Here is a 17,675-nt window from a genome sequence, read left to right on the forward strand (position 1 = left end):
CCTCTATGGCCTGAACTTCTCAGTACTTACTGTTTTTGCCAGAATTCAGTTCACTGAAGTGATAGACCTGATGTTCTGATTTGAGTTACTCTGACTTCTGGAATCCCTCCATTGCTTTCGGGCTCTTTAAGGGGCTTTCTTGATTTACTCAGTCCTTTTAGGATAATCTCTGTTTCGATTAAAGTAAAGTCAGCTGATAAGGTATTTTAATTACTGTTTCAAAAGTTCCCTCGTTTTCCAGATAACATACCCAATTAACAGGAGTAGTATCCCATCCATAGACCTTACCTGACTCAAGGGGAGCAGGTTGTACCAGGTGTGTATATTAGAAGGCTAGAATACTAATCATGGATTCTGCCTACCACACTGATCAAACTTTAATGCTACTTTTAATATTTTTAAGGACTGATCGTGAGCAGAGTTAGAAAAGCAAAAATCATGGCAATAGCAAGTGTATTTGTGGCTCTAAAGAAGTTCCTCATATGATTTAAGGATTTATTTGGATATGGAACATTTGCAAATAATTAGATCGATTTATTAAAATCAACAGAATAACTCCATTGTCAGTGTTTTTGCCACACCATGCAAACACTCCCAATAGTATGTAAAAGCTTACTTGGTCTCCTCGCATGGAAATTGCTTCACAAATGTTACTTAATATTATTTTATTTACTGATGGATTAAAGTATGTTTTCTATTTGACACCACTGAATAGATTTTAGTGTTGAACATTGCATTTTGTTAATGCAAGGATTAAGTATAAGGCATATTTTTGGGGTGAAAATGGGTTTTTTTTGCAGAGAGCTACAAAATGGTTTGACTTCTTGTCCTCCAAAGAATATCAGGAGAAATTGAACTGATTACAAACTGACTAGAGATGAAAAGATATTATGCTGAAAATTACTTTATTCAGAGAATTTCTCTGACATTTCTTTCTGTCTTTTTAGGACATTGGACTGTTGCAGCAATCACATTTATTCCCTGTAATCTCCACTCTTATGAACTTTCATTATCTGACACTCATTTCATCAAATAAAATGAGATAGAAGCACAGAATTGGGATATCACTTAGAGATAATTTGTGTAAGTCATGATTTGATGGTAGCTATGTTTCTTATAAGTATCTATGCAAAACAAAAGAGAAACAACTTATTATTTATGGTGAAAAAGTTATAACCTGTGTGTTTTAGTAACTTTTCTCATTGCTGAGATAAAATACCAGACACCCAAATTAAAAGAAGAAAGTTTTATTTAGCTCACAGTTTGTAGAAGTTTCAGTCCTTAATCCTCAGGCTTCAAGGAAGGGTGGCATCTCAGAGGAGAAATAGTTCATGGTGGGCTGAAGGCAGCAAAGCAATAAGGAATAACCACAGCTCTTTCTATCTCTTATATCTTATCCAGGCTATTTAGGGCAGGTAGCACTCACACACTGATTTTAATGACCTTGATCCTAGAATTGCTGCATGGATTAATTCTGGCATTACACACTCTAGAACAAGCTACCTCTGAAAAAGCCCCAACTATGACTGCATGAGACTTTGGGGGTCATCTAAACACTAGCCATAACATTCTGCCCCTGGCCCCCCTAAATATTCATGCATAACTCTTTATGTGATTCTTTATCACTTTATTTAGAAATCTGATATTTAGAAGATATGTATTGCTTTTCTCAAAACTTTTTTTATTATTTTAAAGCATATTATGGAGCATTGTGATGCATGTGGTGAACACAGAGGTAGGAATATTTTTAAACAGTTCCAAATTAAAATTTTCAAAGTTGCTTTGTTTGTCCTCCCAGTGGTATGTTTCCTTTTTCAATTATGAATTCTGACATTTTAAACTTCTTTGACAAAGCCTTTTTATGCCTGTGGTTATATTTATCAGATGACTTGAGTTAGAATTCTTTTATTCTATTCTTATTTTAGCCTCTGACTCCTTGAGTGACCTTGAAAAATTAATATTCCTCCTACTACCTCTAGCATTAAAAATGTCAACTAACTCTGTGGGATGTTCTGAAGCTTGATTATAATTATGATTCATAATGTAGTCCACTGAGACATTTCAAGAAAAGGCAGTGTACATAGACAAAAATATTATAAAATTCTCTGGGGTCATCATTTGTATTATTATTTACACACTTCAGCAGAATTATATTTCAGTTGTGCCTGTAGGGTCTCCGATGTTTTTCCTGTGAACTAAAACTTTTTCTCTGCATATTAAATGTTTGCTAAGCTGCAGGTCCATTGAAGAAGAAATAACTTAAATTGTTAAATGCTGTGGATGAAGTTTAAACTGCCTTCTTATTATGAGCAAGTTGAGATGAGTTGTTTAAATATTAAGATATCTCAATATACTTAGTATAAGGTTGTATACATTATCTTCTTGAAGCCACCATGCTGTTATTTCTTTTTCATTAAATATATTGGTACTTTTTACGCATACAGTACAGTTACACTCATCATTGGGATCTTGCACCTTTGCATGATGGATCTTGATTCTTGTTTTTTTCCCATTCCCCTGCCCTCATTCACCTCTTCCACCCTTCCATATTTAAAAGACTTTGTTACCATTTTCCTTTTCTCTTAGTCTTTCTCTTCCCTTCTTCCTTTCCCCTACCCTTCCCACTTCCTCAACTCCTTTAGCCCTTTCCTTCCTATTTCACTTTATCAATTATACAATTTGAAGCTTTTTTACACTTACAGTTTTTCATGCCAGGGAAACTATTCAGTATTTACACATGTGTGTTCTATTTATTTCACTTAAGGGTATGGCCCCAATGTGCATCCATTTAACTATAAATGTCTCTAGTTTCTCATTCTTTATGGCTGAGTAGTACTCCATTTTATTAAAAAAAGCACATCTTCTTTATCCAAACTCCAAGTGATGGACAATTGCCTGTTTCCAAGTATTACATACTGTGCCGCTATAAACATGGGTGTGCATATGTTGCTGTGATATGATTCTTTCAATTCTTTTGGAAAGAAATCCAGTGGAGGGATTCCTCAGTAAAATGGGACCTCTAATCTTAGTTTTTGAGGTATCTCCATATTGATCTCCACAGTGGTGCGCCACTCTGCACTCCCACCATTAATGGAGAAGGGTTCCTTTCTCCTCACAACCTTGCCAACCTTTTTTTTTTTTTTTTTGAGACAGGGTCTCACTGTGTAGTTGAGACTGACCTGGAGCTCACTATGTAGCCCAGGCTGGTCTCAAATGCACAGTGATCCATCAGCCTCAAACTCCCTACTGCTGGGATTACAGGCATGTGCCACCACGCCTGGCCCACCAACATTTGTTATTGGTTGGTTTCTTGATAGCACCCATTCTTTCTGGGGTGAGGTGGAATCTCAGTGTTGTTTTCATCTGCATTTCTCAAATGTCCAGTGATGGGGCCAGGGATTTAACTCAGTGGTTCCACCGCCTGACTTGCTAAGTGCAAAGACCTGAGTTCGATCCCTGGTACCCCCCCCAAAAAAAAGACATTTTCAAATGTCCAGTGATGTTGAACATTTTTTCATATATTTATTTTCTGTTTTTACTTCTTTGTCTGAGAAATATCTGCTCATTTCAGATGCCCATTTTTTAACTAGATCTTTGTATTTTGGGAGACTGATTTTTTGAGCTCTTTATATACTCCAGAGAGTAGACCTTTGTCTGAGGAACAGCTGTTAAAGTTTTTTCCCCACATTGTAGGTTGTTTCTCTGTTGGTGATTTCTCTTGCAGTGCAGTAGCTTGTTAATAAGATGAGATCCCAGTTGTTGATTCTTTGTGTTAGTTCCCATGCTACTGTGGATTTGTTCACAAAGTCTTTTCCTATGCCAATGCTTTTGAGAGTTCAACCTAACTTATCTTCCACATGCTGTTATGTTTTGATGGACCATTAAAAAGACTTGTCTAATGTCACTCAGCTACACTCTTGTATACTTCTATATATGCAGTTTTGATTACAAGGTACAGTGTAGGGTCTAAGCATCTGTGTCCTGGTGTTAGTTTATACACATGCTTAATCTGCCACCTATAAATCGTGTGTCTTTGAGAAATCTGACTATGGGAAATTGTACTTCAAAGTTCCAGTTTATAAAGAGGGATCATAATACAATGGATGTATTTGGCACAAAAGTAAGAACAATAAATGTTTGTCTTTTCTGCATGAGTGGTCATGACTTTTCCTATTTGTTGGCAATTGCTTTTTGGTTAAAATGAGAGTCAACATCAATAGTGTGAAAGAGCATTTTCATTCCTGGTTTTATTTATGTTTGCAGTATGCATTATTGCCAATTATAATTTTTGACCTGTTCTGTATGAACATTTTTATTTAGTGTCTTCATCTTCAGAATAGGATTTAAACTTTCATAGTTATGGCTATTAATCACATTATTAAATTTGAAACTTTCATTTTGACATTTATTAATAACAATCATAATACTCATTGAACATATGCTATGTGCAAGGAATGTTTCAATTATTTTACGTTCATTTTAATTTTATAAACAGTGGTGTTAGGTATTATCATTATATCTGTGTATGAATAAGAAAGATTAATAGAAAGTGATTGAAGCCATTTAGATCTTATGGAAGGAGCTGGAGTTTGTTTTCACACAATCTAACAATAAAGCCCATACTTCAAATGTCTGCATTCTTTTCTCTTATGTTTCAATTAAATGTTCCTCAGTCAATTCAGAACAATGCATAAGATTCTAATAAGATTACTGACATTTAGAAATGGGAAGAAGGAGCTAAAGGTGTAGGGAAGGTGGGATGGGTAGGAGAAGAGTAAAAAGGGAAAAGAAAAAAATGTGAGAGAATGAAAAGATGAAAATAAAGTGTTTGTAGATGGGGAGGGGAGGAGGGGGTGAAGGGAGGGCAGAGGTAAGAGGAAAAAATGAGAATCAAGACTTGTCATGTAGAGGTACAAGATCCCAACAATGAATGTAACTGTACTGTATCCCTAAAATGTACCAATAAACTCAAGTAAAGCTGAAAAAAAAGAAGGGGAAAAAAAAAGAACATGCATATGAGATATTGCATTAATCTGTTTTTGGAACAAAATACCTGTCATACACAATGAAAGGAGAAAATATTTATTTTGGTTTACAGTTTCAGAAATTGTAGTCCACGATCAGCTGGTTCCAAGATAGAGAAACTGACAGAAGGGTCTGGTGGAGCAAGGCACCTCCACGCACGACGTCCAGGAAGCAGACAGCATGGGGAAGCAAGAAAGAAAAGGTTACAGACAGGTACGACCCCCAGGGCCACATCCACACGAGCCATCCAAACATTCTGACATGTGCTTTATGAGTCCCTTAGGGTCTCTCAAGCCAATCAGGCCCACAATCAAGATTAACCATCACATGTACCACAATCACATTTTCCCAGTGTGACCTGTGATTGTCGTTTTTCAGATTCCAGAAGTCACCACGTCTTGGAATTCACAATTGTCCTTTTCAAATTATTCTTCCCTCTCAGGTAGCACTACATACTCTTGCTCTGACTTGGTGATATTTGTGGCTTCAAAGAAGGCTTCCATGAGTGACTCCACTGATCTTCATTAATGGTGATTCTCCCTCAGTACATGTCTAGGGTGCTGCCTTTTACCCTCAATGTGACAGTGATGGCCCTTTAAGAGATGGAGGCTTCAGGGAGGAGATTGTATCATTGAGGGAGGAATTAGTGTAGGTCTCATGTGATCCTGGTTAGTTCTTAACAAGAGGGTAGTGATGAAAATGTAAGTAGGCACTGCCCTGCTTTTCCTGTGTCATCTGTGATTTCCCTGTCTCTCGAATGGGCTTCTTCAATGATGTTATCACCATGGTGTGAGGTAGCCCGAGAGCCACTCACCAGAGCTGCCGCCATACTTTGTGACGTTCCTTCCTCCCAAACTGTGAGGATAAATAGCTTTCTTCACTTTATGATGTATTCAGCCTCTAGTGCTTTGTTATAGCAATGGGAAAAAGATAGATATAAATACCTTGAAAATATCAGTCCCCTATCCAAGTAAGTATATAAAGAACAATGTCCAGACTTCAAAACCTAGCACTGATGGATTCGTCTAATTTTCCTCCCATCTTCTGAGAACATTTGAGTCCTAGGAATACTCTTGAGTCTTATTATTGATTTCTTATTATGAAATTTTAGCTGATAATAATGTCTAGCTCAGCTCTAATTTTTCAAGCTCAGAGAATTTTGAATTGTTTCTCTAAAAGCCTGCAGTGTATTTTTTCCCTTTTTCTTTATTGGTACATTTTACGTATACAAGTTACATTCATCACTGGGATCTTGTACCTTTACATGGTATGTCTTGGTTCTTATTTTTCCCCTCACCCCTGCCCTCCTTTCACCCCCTCCACCCTCCCCTATTTAAAGATACTTTGTTTCCATTTTTCCTTTTATCTTATTTTTGCTTTTCTCTTCTTAGCTTTCCCCTACCCCTCCAGCTTCCCCTACATCTTTAGATTTTTCCTATTGCACAACATCAGTTATACATTTTGATTCTTATTTACACTTTCAGTTTACCACACCAGAGAAACTATTCGTTATTTACACGTGTGTCCTATTAATCTCACTTAAGAATAGGTCCTCAATATTCATCCACTTATGTATGTCACTAGTTTCTCATTCTTTATGGATGAGTAGTACTCCATTTTATTAAAACAAATCTTCTTTACCCAGGCTCCAGTTGATGGGCAATTAGGCTGTTTCCAACTTTTAGCTATTACAAACTGTGCTGCTATAAACATGAGTGAGCATATATCACTGTGGTATGATTCTTTTCTTTTGGGAAGATATCTAGCAGGGGAATAGCTTAGTCAAATGGGACCTCTAATCCTAGTTTTTGAGGTATCTCCATAATGATTTCTACAGTGGTTGCACCAGTTTGCACTCCCACCAACAATGGAGAAGGGTTCCTTTCTCCCCACAACCCTGCCATCATTTGTTGTTGGTTGGTTTCTTAACAGCAGCCATTCTTTCTGGGGTGAGATGGAATCTCAGTGCTGTTTTCATCTGCATCTCTCAAATGACCAGTAATTTTGAACATTTTTTCATACATTTATTTGTTGCTTTTATTTCTTTGTCTGAGAAATGTTTGTTCATTTCAGATGCCCATTTTTGAATTGGGTTTATAAATTTGGGGGTCTGACTTTTCTGAGTTCTTTATATGTTCTGTATAGTAGACCTTTGTCTGAGGAACAGCTGATAAAAATTTTTCCCACATTGTAGGTTGTCTCTTAGCTCTGTTGGTGGTTTCTATTACAGTGCAGAAGTTTTTAGTAAGATGAGATCCCAGTTATCAATTCTTTGTGCTAGTTCCCATGCTACTGAAGATTTGTTCATAAAGTGTTTTCCTATGCCAGTGTCTTCACGAGTTCTACCTAGCTTATCTTCCAGCAAGTTTAGCATTTCTGTTTTAATATTTAGACCTTTAATCCACTTCAATTTTAGTTTAGTGCATGGCAAAAGAGAGTGGTCTAGTTTTAATCTTTGGGAAGTTGAAATCCAGTTTTTCCAACACCATTTATTAAAGAGGCGATGTTTTCTCCAGTGAAGATGGTTGACTCCTTTGTCAAAGATGTGGTAGCTGAGTATGTCTGGAGTTGTTTTGCATCTTTGAATCTATTCCACTGATCCTCGGGTCTGTTCCTTTGACGGTACCATGTTGTGCTTATAACGGTGGCTTTGTAGTATAAATTCAAGTTGGAGATGTGATACCCACTGCCATGTCTCTGTTGCCTAATATGGCTTTTGAAATTCTAGGTCTCTTCTTCTTCTAAATGAATCTTTGGACTGTTTTCTCTAGTTCAATGAAATGTACTGTTGGGATTTCAATCGGAATTGCATTCAATCTGTACAGCTGTTTTGGAACTATGGCCATTTTCACTATACTGGTTCTTCCTACCCAGGAACAAGGGATATCTTTCCATTTTCTTATATCCTCTTCAATCTCTTTTTTCAGAGTTTTGTAGTTCTCAATGTAGAGTCCTTTGCTTCCTTTGTTAGATTGATTCCTAGGTATTTCATTTTTTAGGATGCTATTTGAAAGAGATTGTTTCTTTAATTTCTCTCATTGATTCTGTTATTTATGAGTGTTGACCTTGTATCTAGCTACTCTCCTGAATATGGCAATTAAGTGTAGACGAAGTCTTTTGGCAGAGTTTTTTAGGTCTTCTATGTAGAGTATCATATCATCAGGAAATAATTTAACTCCTTCCTGTGCTATTTTCATTGCTTTTATTTATTTCTCTTGTCTAATTGCTGTGGCTAATGTTTCCAAAACAATATTGAACAGGACTGGTGGCTGTGGACATCCTTGTCTTGTTCTTGGTTTTAGTGTAAAGGTTTTCAGTTTTTGACCATTTAGTATGATATTGGCTGTTGGTTTTTCATAGATAGCTTTTATCAAATTGTGATAAAAACCATCTATACTAGTTTTCTACAGGGTTTTTATCATGAATGGGTGTTGAATATAGTCAAATGCTTTTTCTGCTTCTATTGAGATGATCATGTGGTTTGTGTCTTTGACTCTGTTAATATAGTATATTACATTTATGGATTTACGTATGTTGAACCGTCCTTGTATCCCTGAATAAATCTGATTTGGTCAGGGTGAATGATCTTCTGTATTCTGTTTGACAGTATCTTATTGAGGATTTTTGCATCTATATTCATTAGTGAGAATATCCTGTAGTTCTCTTTCTTGGTTGGTTCTTTCCCTGCTTTTGGAATCAAAGTAACACTTGCTTCCCGGAATGAATTTGGAAGTATTGCTTCCCTTTCAATTTCACTGAAAGGCTTCAAAACTCATGGCAGTAATTCTTCTCTAAATGTTTTGTAGAATCAGCAGTAAAACCATCAGGATCTAGGCTTTTCTTTGTTGGTAAATTTTTAATTAAATTTTCAATTACACTGATTATAGTTGGGGTGATTGTAGTTTTTATATCTTCTTTGTTCAACTTTGGTAATTCATATGTATCTAGAAATCTACCCATTTCTTCTGTGTTTTCCATTTTATTAGAGCACAGGTTCTTCAAGTATATTGATGATCCTCTGGATTTTTCCTGGATTTGCTGTGACTTTACATTTTTTATTCCTAATTGCATAGATATTAGTCTTTCCTCTTTTTTTTGAAAAGGCTTGCTAAGGGTTTATCGATTTTATTTACTCTTTCAAAAAACCCACTCTTCAATTCATTGTTTTTTTGTATTGTTCTCTTAGTCTCCATTGCACTGACTTCTTCTCTGATCTTTATAGTTTCCTCCTTTATAAGAGCTTTTGGGTTTGTCTTGCTCTTATTTTTCTAGAAGCTTAAGATTAAGCATTAGATTGTTTATTTGAGCTTGCTCTGTATTTCTAGTGTGGGCATTCACTGCTATAAATTTCCCTCCTAGAATTGCTTTCATTGTGTCCCATAGATTCCTGTATGTTGTATTGGCATTATCATTAAATTGTAAAAACTGTCTAATTTCTTCTTTAAGTTCCTCTGTGACCCATTGGTTATTCAAGAGAGTGTTATTCAATTTCCATGTGTTTGTGAAGTTCTTGCAGTTTCTTTTGTTATTGATCTCCAGTTTAATTGCACTATGGTCTGATAATATACACGGGATAACTTCAACTCCTTTACATTTACTTAAGCATGTTCTATGAGCTATCCTGTGGTCTATTTTGGAGCATGACCATGTGAAGCCAAGAAGAACGTATATTCTGATTTTGCGGGGTGGAACACTCTGTAGCCATGTTAAATCCATTTGTTCAAAAGCTTTATTCAGTTCTAGTATTTTGTTGTTGAATTTTTGTCTAGATGATCTGTCCATCTGTTACAGTACAATTGTATTAGTGCTTTTTTAGTTTTTCATGTTCCTTAACATTTGTTTTGTACAGTTGGGGGCATTAGTATTTGGTGCATGTGTATTTATGATTGTCATCTCTTCCTCTTGGATTATTCCCTTTACAAGGATGTAGTGACCATCTTTGTCTCTCTTAATTAGATTTGATTTGAAATTTACTTTGTCTCCAAATAAGATAGCCACCCCTAGTCTCATGGAGGACTGTTTTCCGTCCTTTAACTTTCAGTTTATGAATTTCTTTTTGAACTAGGTGTGTTTCTTGTATACAGCATATTGTTGGATTTTGCTTCTTAATCCATTCTTTCAGTCTATTTCTCTTGATTGGAGAATTAAGGCCATTAACATTGATGGTTATAACTGATATGTACTGACTTATCATCATCATGTTATTTTCCAGTTGTTGGCTCTTTTTAATTTTTTCTCCCCCCTCTTTAATTTCTTGCCTTGCCTACTGGATTTGCTCTTTTGGGCCTCATGGAGTTGTGATCTTCATTGTCTTTTTCTAGGATATTTTTAGTATTGGCAGTTATTTCATGTCTTTTAGCAGAACAAGCCTTAAAATGAAACTGATGATACGGAAATGAGAGGGGAGATATGGAAAACAGTAAGTTCTTAGTGAAATTGTTTTTTGTGAGTGCAATCTTACTTGAAGTCTGTCCTGAGTATCAATTTTATTTATGATTGTCTTCTTGAACCAATTGCTTTGTTATATTTTAAAAACTTTTCTGATTAGATTTTATGTTTCTTATATTTTAACTATACAAGTTTGTAAAAAGAAGAGTACAGTTATTTAGTGTAGTATGATTATTGTCATATTATTTAAAAGTTTATGAATATATTTGGCAATAAACTTGTCTATTGATGACACTGGTATTTAATAACAATAGTTAGTGTTATCTTTAAAAAGCCAAGGCTGGAATAAAGAAGGAAACTATGCGAATAGATTATTTTATGAGATAATTGAGCAAGAATATAGGATATAAATAGGATATACAGAAGAATATAAATGGAAAGGATCCTACACTAAACAAAATCATCAATCAAAATGGTTTAAATATTTAAACATTAGACCATAAACTCTAAAAATCCTAGGGGAAAAAAGAAAACAGACAAAATTTTCTTGATGTTGGTCTTGGCGTTGAATTTTTAAGTGCGGAGCAAAAATAAACATGAGATTGAATCAAACTAAAAAGCCTCTGTATAGCAAAGGAAACAATCAACAAAATAAAAAGGCAAACACAAGAGAGAAACTTTTGCAAATTCTACTTGGATGAGACTAATTTGAAAAATATATAAGGGATTTCTATAGCTTGATAGCTAAAAAAATCACAAAGGATTTGAACACTTCTATCAAGAAGATGTACAAGGGGCTAAGAGTTAAATGAAAAGATATTCAAAATCATAAATGGTGAGGAATATTAAAATCAAAACCACAATGTTTTGTTTTTTGGTACCAGGGGTTGAACTTGTGTTCTTGTGCTTGTGAGGCAGGCAGCAGAACCACTCAGCTAAGTCCCCAGCCCCAGCCTGGAACAGTGTAATCTTGACCCCACCTGTTAGGGTAGGTATGACCAAAAACAAAGGAAAATAAAACAATAAAAGAAAACAAGTGTTGTCAAGGGTGTGGAGAAATTTTTATCCTTGTAATCTGTAAATGAAAGTGGAAAATGGTTCAGCAACTATGGAAAACTTTGGGGGACTGCTCAAAAATATGAATATATATGATCCAATAGATATAATCCAATAACTTTACTTCTGGAACAGAAAGAATTTAAGACAAACCACGTCTTCTTTATCCAATTTGCAATGGATGGGCAAATGGGCTGTTTCCAAGTTTTAGCTATTACAAACTGTGTCACTATAAACATGGGAAAATGGATACATATTGAAGATATACTCCTAAGTGAAATAAATAAGGCACACATGTGTAAATACCGAATAGTCTCTCTGGTGTGAATAATCTGCAATAATACAGAAGATCCTAATAAGATTACTGACATTGAGAAATGGGAAGAAAGGAGCTAAAGGTGTAGGGAAGGTGTAATGAGTAGGGGAAGGGTAATAAGGGAAAAGAAAAAAATGTGAGACAATGAAAAGATGGAAATAAAGTGTTTGTAGATGGGGAGGGGAGGAGTGGGTGAAGGGAGGGAAAGGACAAGGGGAAAAAATGAGAATCAAGACTTGTCATGTAGAGGTACAAGATCCCAACAATGAATGTAACTGTACTGTATCCCTAGTAATGTACCAATAAACTCAATTAAAGCTGAAAAAAAAAGAATTTAACTTAGGTTCCCAAAGAGATATATGCATTCCTATGTTCACTGCAGTGTTATTCACAATTATCAAGATTAGGAATAAACCTAAAAGTCAATCAATGAGTAGATGATTAAAGAAAATGTGCTACTATATTATTCAGCCTTAACATGTATGAAATCCTGTGGCAGTAAGGATGAACCAGAACGACACGATACAAAATAAAATGAGACAATCATAGATAGACAAATGCTGCATGATGTTACTTCTGTCAGGTGTCTGTAACAGTTAATCTCCTAAAGCAGGAATGCAATGGGGCTTGTCAAGGGCTGACATGAGGTTGACGTGGGAATTTGTTGTTCAAAGGATATGAAGTTTTAGTTTTATGCTATTTGAATAAATCCCAGAGGTCTTCTGTAAGACAGTACCTATAGTGAGTGTGATGTTGTCTACATAAATTTTTGTTAAGAAGGTAGATCTAATACTAAAACAAAACAAAAAGGGCACAAGCAGTCTTCTGGATTTGTAGGATGTTTCTATTACTTGGAATGTGGTGATGGTATCAAAAGTGATTATGTATAAACTAATGAAACTGTACACATTAAATATGTGTAGTCCGTTGTATACCAACCATATCTCAATCAAGCTATTAAAATGGGTGACAGTGTCTTCCACTGATACTTTTTTACAACTTTTTAAAGTTTTTGCAGTATTCCTTTTGAAATAATTCCAAAGATATAAGATGTTCAGAAATAATATGAACTTTTTTCAAGGCAAATTCATCAATTGACCAATTGTTAGCATTTCAGAAGTGTATACACATATGTGTGTTATTAATATTATATTCATTACTCTTTGAATATAAGTTGAAAACATTAAGTCATCTTACCTTTAAGTAGTTTTGGATACATCTTCCAAAGGCAAACATATTCTGTTTTTTTGTTTGTTTGTTTTGTTTTTTGTGTTTTTGAGACAGGTCTCACTATGTAGTTGAAACTGACCTGGAACTCACTATGTAGCCCAGGCTGGTCTCAAACTCACAGTGATCCTCCTGACTCAGCCTTCTGAGTGCTGGGATTACAGGCGTGCACCACCACGCCTGGTACAAACATATTTGTTTATAAACCACAGTATTAATTCTGGAAATGTAACATTACATGAAAATTGAACTTTTATCCATCATCCTAACTGCTTTAGGATGCAATTCAGAGTAACACACTGCAATAAATTGACATTTACTGCTTCGTCAGACTTGGCACAGGGTGTCATTATTTTAAACGCTCAATTTTAATAAACAGCTGTGCACCAATAGGCTCCTCTGAACTTCAATCTACAAAGTTGAAAAACTAAATGAGAAACTATATGAAAAGTGCCTTCAGCAGTTCAAAGTACAAATTTGTGCTTAAAAACTGTTTTCTTAAGAGAGGATAAAGAGCATGTATTCAAATATAGAATTCTTTCTTTACTTAAACATAGAGAAAAAGGTCACTTTTCTTTTTTTCTTCTCAGATCAAAGTTGTTTTGGACATAATACCCCTTACCTTGAGACAGTCTATTTCATTTAATAGTGTCATGGTCTCTAGCACATGATTTAATTATACTCAACAAAGCAATAAAGCTGTACAGCTAGCAAGAAGAGAGTCAAGGTTCAGATTTTTAGACCATAAAAGAGCATTTTTTGTTGAAATACACACAAGGGCTAGTCTTGGATAAGAAATTACTGGAGAAATGTTCCAATTGGCAAAACATTACCTCATATTTATATTTAACTGCAAAATGATCTTACGGAAGTTTGCAAAATGGTGCTTTCAACCAAGAGGGACAGAATACAAGGAACCCCTCTGCCCTGAAGTTTCTAACCGTTTCATTCTGGTTCCTCCGCCCACAGTTTGCCCAGTGCCACAGATCAACTGTCTGTCATCCCAGAAGCTGCTGGTGGCTTGTGTACGTCAGCCAGAGCAGTGGCACTGCGCAAGGTGGTTTTGGCCTTCGACTGTATCTGTTCTCACATTACTATTCTATTAGAATGTATATTCAGGGTTTTCTGCCCAACGAGATTATTAGTTTTTGAAGAAGTCACCTAGCTCTTACATTTTCTTGGTATCAGGCCACCCAGCTGAGGGCACCGATGAGCACTTTCAAGTGCTAAAAGAGCATATTGCAGAATTAGTGTTTTTAATCTAACTCGGTGTTATCTTTCATCATCTACCAAGTTTCCCTGGAGTGTAAAGTCATCTCTTTCTGTGTGTACTTCCCTAATATTACATTGCTGATAAACCTGACAACGTTTGGCTTCTAATGACTTGCTCCTCCCAAGTATTTTAAGATAGCATTGCACCCATTTGTCCCAGTGGAGGAAGTAAGAAGGGGCAGGGGAGGAGAATTATCTCTTGTTGCTCTTAAGGTTCTCCTTTCTGTCTTGACTGGACCCTTCCTCTGTCTCTCCCTCTGTTTCCCTAATGGTGCAGTGGCTTCCCGTGGTTAGGACGTTGTCTTCTGGCTGTCGTGTTCCTGTTCCACATATTACCCCATCCTCTGTGCACTCTGCAGCTCATGTTGTGGTACCTCTTATTATTGCTTTTCCTCTCATATATCTCTTTCCTCATGGACTTTAAATACTACCTTCCAAACCTGCCTCATTCATCTATTCATTTATTTATTTAATTTTATCAAGGGTCTCAGACACTGGGTTTTTTCAAGAGACATCAGGTCAAAGTGAAAAAATCTCAGTCATCACGAGCTGTTTTATTTTTCTATTAAATTTATTGGTACAGAGTTCTTTTATTTTTAGACAGTAGTATAACTAAACTTTTTTTCTACTGCATTGGGCCTTCAGTATGGAGATGTATTTATTCTTTTAAAATTCTTGCTTCTAATGTTCCCTTAAGGATATTATGTGGCCTAACGTCTTAAGCAAAGAGTGCTATTAATAAATCAGGTAAATCATAGACTGGGAGAATATATTTATAAATCCACATCAGTCAAAACACTTACATGCAAAATATATAACGAATGCTTGTGTCTTAATCCATTCAAGCTGCTATAACAAAAATGCCATGATCTAGGTAGCTTGGAAATTAAATGAATTTATTTCTGGCAGTTCTGGGAAGTACAGGATGAAGACATTAGCAGATCTAGTGTAGGGTCCATATGGAACTTTCTGGTCCATATGCAATGACTTCTAACTGTGTCTGTATGTGGCTTTCTTTTATAAGGAGACTAATCCCATTTTTGAAGGAAATTGCCCTTAAGGCATGCCCTTATGGTATTAGAACATAGAAACTTCTATCTTTTAATACTATGACTTTGGGAAAGGGGTCAGGTTGGAGGTATATGAATTTCATCCAAATTTTGGGAGAATACAAATTTTCAGACCATAGACCCTTGCAAATCTATAATAATATAGACAATCCTGTGAAAGCACAATATTTATGTAGGTCCTCTAAAAGAAAAATATTAAATTTTCAATAATCATATAAAAAAGTATTTACCAGGGAAATGAAAATGGAAAAGGGCAATTAGAAATTTTATACAATTATTTGTTGACTAAAATTGAAAATAATGACAATACAAGCAATTAGTAAATCTTTGGAGCAAACCTAACTCTACTATACTAAGTCTATTTATTAGTATTTCAATAGTAAATCTATTTTGGAAAAGCATTTGAGCATTTTTTATAAAATTAATCAGGCAAATACCCTATGACCCAATTGTTCTACTCTTTTGTATTTATTCAACAGCAATGAAATATATGTCACAGAAAAATTATACATGACTATTCATATCAGCTTTACTTACAACAGCGCAATATGATAATCCATCAACTGGGGAGTAAATTGTGGTATAGGAATTAGTGGAAGATATAGGAAAAAAACAACCAACGGACCACTGTTAGATGACAAAATGAGTGTACTTTAAAAATCCATTAAATGAAGAAGAGATTCCATTTAGATAAAAATCCAAGAACAGTAAAATTAAACTATGGTGATTGAAATTAGATTAATGTTTGCCTTCGGATAGAAGTTTGATTGGAGATTGGCCTGATAGGAATTTCTATGTTGATAGAAACATCCTTGTCATGATTAAGAATATTGGTTATATGAATGTAAACATTTTTTACAACTCATTCAACTGTATACTGAAGATCTGTGCATTTAAAATATTTAAATTAAATTTACATCTTAAAAATTAAATAAAAATACTTAGTATAAGAATGAATCCTCTCATAATTCTGTATATTCTCTTTTTTACTATGAATGCTTGACCCCTTGATTTTCTTTGAATTAGTTTTACCTTCCATGGTTTCATTTAATTAGTTAAGTAAAATAAAAAGTGATAGCGATTTGTATGAGAGTCATGTTTTTAACATTTTAAAATTATAACTTGACAGCAAGAAAAGGGTGTATTATCACCAGCAAAGGGAATGGGATATCTGTGATCTTCTCATTCAGAGGCCATAATACAAAATATGTCTTCACATTATGAAAACAAAAGATATGTTAAAATAGTGTCAACAGAGAATATTAATTAGAAAATTCTAGAAATAAAAAGATGGATAAGCTTTAAATTGTTCTGAGTAGTGTGATGAAATCTTGTATGACCTCAGTCCATCCTAGTAATCATCCTTCCTAGAGTATACATATTGTCTATATGATCTACCTGTTGGTCTCTCAGCATGCTTTCTTGGTTACCAGGTTAAATGCCATGGTTTCCGGTATTTAAATCTAAGTAAGTCACCATTATTTTACTTAATGATGGACCCAAAGCACAGGAGGAGTGTGTTGGAAATTTAGATATGTCAAATAGAAGCTGAAAGGGCTTTGTTTAAGTGGAAAAGTGAAAGTTCTTGATAAGAAAAAAAAATTGAATGCTGAGGTTGCTAAGATCTATGGTGAGAATGAATCTTCTGCCATGCAATTCTGAAGGAGAAACTGAATCATGCCGCATTTGCTGTCATATCTCACACTGCAGATATTGTGTCCGCAGTGTGTGATATATACTTAGTCAAGATAAAAAAATAAATGTTGGGGTATAAGGCATGAAAGCAAAACATGTTCTTAGTGATAGTGACTTGTTCTACAATGCACTAAGCCTATGCAAAGGCTTCAGAGATCTCTGGAAATTTACAACGCCCCGCCATTTACTGAAACTAGGAAGGGGTGGCTACTCCAGTTCCAGAACAGATGTAGACTAAAAAATACTTAAATCGAAGAGGGGCATCTTATAATAAAGAAGCTGGTGCCATGCTCAGGAAGAATTGAAGTTAAGAAGAAAGGATTAAATGCAAACCCAAGTTTTTGACTGCTACGAAATCAAGCTTTCTTGAAGAAGATGCCCTATAGTCATTAAAGTGCAGAGAAGTTGCCAGGGTACAAAACAGGGAAGAACAAAGTACTTTCTACTATGTGGCAGCACTGCAGGGTATGTGATAAAGGTAGGTACAGTGTGTGGAGCAAAGAACCCACATGCTCTCAAAAACAGACAACAAAAAACTATAATTTGACAGAGACTCCATTCCATAACTTTTATTACAGTGTCATATTATAATTAATATCCTTCATTAGTTATTGTTGTCAATCTCT

The 17,675-nt window shown here is 35.2% G+C and overlaps 1 long non-coding RNA gene and 1 other non-coding gene across 2 annotated transcripts in view; one reads left to right on the top strand and one right to left on the bottom strand.

The window, feature by feature from the left end:
• The window catches only part of LOC104868010, a 46,597-nt gene that overhangs the window by 9,976 nt on the left and 18,946 nt on the right, over window positions 1–17,675 (top strand). The window contains exons 2-3 of the long non-coding RNA XR_781935.2: window positions 948–1,083; window positions 5,099–5,238. This is a non-coding gene — a long non-coding RNA (uncharacterized LOC104868010). The remainder of the gene's footprint in view (window positions 1–947; window positions 1,084–5,098; window positions 5,239–17,675) is intronic.
• On the bottom strand, window positions 14,770–14,834 carry LOC117286635. The gene has a single exon (XR_004517796.1). It is a non-coding gene; the product is annotated as a small nucleolar RNA SNORD37 (small nucleolar RNA).

Source organism: Fukomys damarensis, unplaced genomic scaffold (genome assembly GCF_012274545.1).
Source record: "Fukomys damarensis isolate Sample0158 unplaced genomic scaffold, DMR_v1.0_HiC HiC_scaffold_17, whole genome shotgun sequence".
In the NCBI taxonomy this organism is placed as follows: Eukaryota; Metazoa; Chordata; class Mammalia; order Rodentia; family Bathyergidae; genus Fukomys; species Fukomys damarensis.